This window comes from Lagopus leucura, unplaced genomic scaffold, assembly GCF_019238085.1.
Source record: "Lagopus leucura isolate 7727_CA_CO unplaced genomic scaffold, USGS_WTPT01 Super-Scaffold_100024, whole genome shotgun sequence".
Lineage (NCBI taxonomy): Eukaryota > Metazoa > Chordata > Aves > Galliformes > Phasianidae > Lagopus > Lagopus leucura.
In genome coordinates this window covers 3,733,219-3,739,218 of record NW_024962276.1, presented here as the reverse complement: position 1 = coordinate 3,739,218, position 6,000 = coordinate 3,733,219, and positions in this window count along the sequence as shown.

Below are 6,000 nucleotides of genomic sequence, written 5' to 3'. Positions count from 1 at the left end.
CTATAGAGCCATCAACTGACCAAAGGAACTTAACATACATTTTAGTAAAACGTAGAAAATACATATCTCATCACTGACATATCACTAAGCAAAACAGATTTCTCTTTATTGTAAAGATCGTATTGAGACCCTCAACAGACTCGCCTGGTTCACTAGCCATGAAATCTTGGTCTTTGATCTTTCTTCAGATACTACTTCATGTAAAATAAGGTAGACTCCCCTGGCTTGCCTCCAGCGGGGAGAGACTGAGGGTTTCTGTGCTTTTTCAGGCTAATTAGCTGCTTGTAGTACCCCGGAGAGGTGCAGTGCACTATTTTCCTTCTCTGCATCCATTCCTGTAGAAGCCTCGATCCTGAGCTTTACTTTGACACTGAATAGTAGGGTTGATAGAGATTTCTAATCCCCAAATTAAAATAAACTTTTGGCAAGGCCCAGTTCTAGTAAAGGAGCTGCACCATTGAGCCAGATTGAGCCAGATAAGTAGTGGCTGAGGAGGTTTGTAGCTACTGAGGTATCAGCTGGTCAGGAGGCACAAAGGGTTAACTTTTTCTTCCTCTCTTTTTTGCAGTCACTCCATAGTCTGCATGTGGATGTTTCAGGGATGGAAGAGGAAAAAGCACAGAAACTGTGGGAAAAGTTGCATTCCATGTCCTGAACCTCCACTATGCAAAGTTTTTTCTGCCTCCCTCGGAGTTATTTTGCTTTCTTGCTGTATATGTAACTCCCAAGGAAAAGACCTTGTCGACTCAGCCTGAATCTTTTTATGTTGAGTCACCCCTCCAGCTTCCAAATTAAACGGCCAGTAATTGCTCATATAGGAAGATTTAGACAACTGCTGTCTTATACCACATCTCACTGTGAACTGCATGTGGAATTTCTCCTCTTGTACGTGAAAAGACAAGCTTAAGTGAGATTTTATTTACAGACTGAGCCATTGGGTGAGCTGTTCTGCCCTGCCCACGTGGTACCAGGGCTCCAGACATCCAGGTCTCTCACTGCAAGATGAACCTTACTGGAATGCTGCATCCTGAACCAAAGACTGCTCGAGAAAGCTAAGATCTAATACAAGTTAAGAGCAGGAATGTATCTAATGGCAGGCAAAGGACAACCTGACTCTCTCCGCTGTGAGCTGTTTGTGCCTCACATTCTCTGCAACGCGTGCTTAGCCAACTTCCCCCAGTTGTGCTACTGGGATCATTGAATAGTGCCTCTTCCCCTTCCCAGGAATCTCAAGCTTTCTTCAGTGATAACTTCCTCCTGCTAAAACCTTATTCCCACTGCTTTTACTCTGCAAGGCAAGATTTATTATTCTCAAGGGACGTTAACGCAGAACACGAACGTCTTCATTCATTTAACCCCTTGACATTGTTTTGCTGCTGCGTTGCATTGGGGCAGGTGATACTGCCATCTACAATATGGAAGTGGGAGGAAGGACATGCTTAAGACAGTGAGCAAAGAAGACTTCCAGTCTGTGTTTGTACTTCAACTTCTTTCTGCTTCTGCTTCCCAACTGTAGGAAAATTATATGACGTTTCTCTTCCTGCCCTCAGTGCTGTGGAAAATAATAAGTAAAGCATGGTGGTGTCTTGAGATAACATCAGGGTGCAGCAGGCATCTGCTGTTCCCAAAGAGACTGGGAGTTGAAGGGATAATGGGTCTCCTACAGGGACTGGAGACTTGGGCTGAGCTTAAATGGGGCTCCTGGGCCCATGGGCAGAAGATGCAAGTTCCAGGTTAGGCTAGTTGGAGCCATTACGTCTGGGCAGAGACCTCACAGATGGGCACTGTATCTGTCACTGATTTCCTATTGATCTTGAACAAATCCTTTCCGCTGTGTTTCTACATCTTCCCTGAGTTTCAATTGAAAGAAGTACCAGAGCTGTGTTCTCTGAATCTTTAAATCAGTAGAAAAGAGCAGTGAACATAACATTAATTTTTAGTACACTTGTGATTGCAAGATGCACACAATAGCTCTTCCACACAATAATCTTTTACTGTTCATGTGCGTAAATACTCTTATTTTCATCTAACAAGCTTCTGAGTATTTCTGACAGAATTCCTGTGAGATTAAACATCATATAAAACGTATTTATCTCACACAAGATATGACTTGCTCTTGAACCCCCAGCAGTTGCTGGGGTGTACAGCTATATTTTTTAGTGTTATTACTGTTTTTCTGCTTTTTGTCCTGGATCTTGTAAGATACCTATCCTATCTCTAATTATGCTAACGAGGTCCTGAGGTTGATTTAGAGGCTCTGTTATAATGCCAGCCTCCCAGTTTATATCTCAAGTATCAGCATGTTTGTTGCAGATGTCAGTTAAGAGAAGCTTCTCTTTCTGTGCTTGCGTGGAGAGTAAGAACAGGAGCTGGAGCTGGAGGGGAGTAGCATAAAGTAACAGAAATGAGATTGAACAGTGATCTCTGCTGTATCTGCATGAGGGCTGACTTTTCAGTGGGGCACAGGCAGCTTGCCTGTATCTTCTTATGGACATGCAACATTTGGTTTCATACGTTCTTTCCCCAGACACACAACAAATTGACTCATGAAACAAAATAGTTCGTTTCTGAAGGCCAGCACCGTGTTAGGTATGTTGATAATTTTCCAGAGCTGATGTGTGTGTTAGTCAGCCTTGCTGGTTCACTGCTGATCTGAAAGAAGTTAAATCATTGCGAAAGCAAAGCTGATGTCATCATGGCGCCTGCTGGACCTGGAGCTTGGGAGCTGGTGAAGGAGGTGCTTCTTCCGTGCTTCTGCTTGGGGAAAGGGTCAGGCTGAGCTGTGGGTGTGCAGTCAAGGGCCCAATGTCTGTGGCTCCCTCCCAAACCCCAGACTCACAAGCTTGTCAAGAGTGCAGACATCTATCCACTATTGCAGTTTTACATGGGTGTGAATGATACTGAAAGCTGGAATGTGGTCAGAATCAAAGAAGATTCAGAGCTCAGAGGGTTGTGATCAGTAGTGCAGAGTCTGGCTGGAGGCCTGTCCCTATCAGTGCTCCCCAGGGATCAGTGCTGGGTCTGGCCTTGTTAAACATCTTCATCAATGACCTGGCTGATGGGATAGAGTCTCAGCAAGTGTGCTGACGATATGAAGCTGGGAGGAGTGGCTGACACACCAGAAGTCGGCTGCCATTCAGCAGCACGGGGCAGGCTCAAGGGCTGGGCAGAGAGGAACCTTACAAGATTTAACAGGAGCAAGTGTAGAGTCCTACACGTGGGGAGGAATAATTGTGTGCATCAGTATACGTTAGAGGCTGACCTGTGGGAAAGGAGCTCTGCAAAGGACCTGAGTGTTCTGGTGGCCACAGTGACCATGAGCAGCAGTGTGCCCTGGTGGCCAGGAATGCCAATGGTACCTGGGACGTGTTAAAAGGAACGTGGCCAGTAGGGAGAAGACTGAGGGGGGATCTTATCAATGCTTCTAAATATCCAAAGGGCAAGGGTCAAGTGGATGAGGCCAGGCTCTTTTCAGTGGGGTCTAGTGACAGAACAAGGGGTAATGAGCACAAATTGGAACGGATCAAGTCCCATCTGAACATGATGAAAAACTTCTTTACTTTGAGGATAGCAGCACTGGAACAGGATGCCCATAGGGGTGGTGGAGTCTCCTTCTCTGGACATACTCAGAACCCACCTGGATACTTTTTCTGTGTAACCTACTTGAGGTAATCTGCGTTAGCTGGGTTGGGCTGGAGGATCTCCAGACGTCATTATCATTTGGTGAGCTTCATGCAGAGGACTCCTGCTGCACACCTTTTTTTGCTCTGCTCTTTGCTATTTCTCCCAATCTGATTGGATCCTGATGGTGCTTTTATAAACGAGAGACATGCATGCACATTTTCAAGGACCTCCTTTATATATATATTGCACCATGTCTGTATGCCCAAGCACGTAAATCAGGATCTGTTTTACTGTGTATGAATAGACGGGTATGTTGCACAGGCCTGTTTTACTGACAATATTGTGTGTATCAGACATAAGCTATCATATATCCTTTAAACTTCTATAGGAGTGTGGGCATTTCCTACTTACTTTTTAACACTGAAACAACGACTTGGCACTGTGTGAGACACTGAAAAATAAAGAGACCCTGCACTGAAGAGTTTGTACTCTAAATGTCAAACAGGATGCGCTGTGGTGAGGAAGATTTCTGATGTGTTTGTAACTTAAATAGGAAAAAAACCTAAATTTGTTTCACAGGAAAAGAGCATGTGCGTGTTTGTTTTGAAAAAGAGCTTAGAAAAGAAGAAGCAACAGCTTTGTGACAGTTTGCTGGGGAGAGGTTTCTCTTACCACCTGCACAGAGGTCCAGAGAAGGAAATGGGTGCACATATCTGTGTGGTCTCAATTGCCTGTGCCTTGTTGTTCCTCTGCTCAGTGAGCGAGGTTCAGCTGTGCCTCTGGAGGTGCAGCTGGCAGCAGGACAGGCTCCGTCAGCACGTGTGCCAGCCCTTGGGCTCCCTGAACTCTTCCTCATGGCTCCGCTGCGATCGCCTGCCTCTGTGTCTAATTCCTATCTTGCGTTGTGCTTTATGCTTTTAATGACAAGGGATAGACAGCAAAGCAAAGCTTCCATGCTGTGATCGTAGGAGAGGAGCTGTTTATGCCCAGTGATGGGCAGCAGGTCAGAGATATTAGAAATAGGTACATTTTTCCAGGTTTAAATCATTTTGAACTCTTACGACTTGTCAGCATTTTTATTACACGTGTGCATATTTGTATTTTAAGAAAAGGAAGTGCCGGGTGTGGATATGTGCAAATACTATAAAGAAGACACAATGATATGAAGCCTCCTAGAGCCTTAAATGTCAGAAGTGTATGACTCCAAAGTGTGGGGCTGAAGAGGTATGTGGAGAAGCTTTGGTCCACTTTGCTGCTAAAGACAGAAACATCTCACAGGTTCAATTCAAGGTGATCAAGACTTACCCAGGAAAACTGTGTGCTCACAACACTTTGATGCCACGGCTGGGAGCCTCTTGTGATGTGATGGGGATATAATGCCATGCCAGGGAGCTGCTGCATGCTGCTGGAGCCCATTAGTTGGCTGATTTCCCTCTGCAGTGTCAAGACAGAGAAGCCCCATATTCCAGTCTATCTAAACAGCCTTCGTGTTGGCATTTTCTCTGGTTTTACTGTGGAGAGAGACTCAGTTTCCCAGCTTAATCTCACACTGCATCCCCAAGGAAAGTGTGAACACAGTGTATGTGACACTGTGACCTCAAAATTCAGCACAGCTTCCCAAAGTGAAGTGTGTTTGTAGGGACTCCAGACCAACCATGCTACAGATTTAATAGTAATGACAGCAACAACATTCTTAGCACTTGCAAAAGAAAGCAATGGTGACAGGAGCTGAAGCAGGTTATTGTCACTTATTCTAGCAAAGCAGCAAAAATACAGAGCTGTTCTGACCACAGCCTTTCTTGTACCTGCAGTGATGGACGACCACCTGCCTGGGAAATGGCTGAGCACTTTAGGGGAGGATGCCACTTTGAAGGGGCAATATAAAGAAATTTTCTTTCTGTTAGTAAATTCTGTTTTTTTTTTCTCCCTGTGTTCACATCTGCTACCCTCGAATATACAATTCAATCCTGTAAAGGTAAATGGGTTACTGAAAATAGTACTTAAGGCCAGTTTTGATTCTTTTCATACATTTTAAAGCAATTCATAAGACTCTTTGCACGAATAACTGAAATTAACCTTCATTTGTGCCTTAATTTGAAGTTCAAACTTAACATAATCGATATTTTGTGGTCTTCTGCAATCTGTTCAGTCTGTTTATCCAAGGAAATTATTTGTTCCACTTCTGCATTTGAGGTAGAAATGGGCATAATTAAATCCATGAGCTGTAAGAAACTGAAAGAACCGGAACTCTGAAGATAGATAAATATACCATGTCCAAATTCCAGGCTTTTGAAGTACATCACACACACTCTCCACTTAACCTTACAGTGTATAATATATCCAATATTTCTCATCAAACTGTCCCAGTTCAGCTTC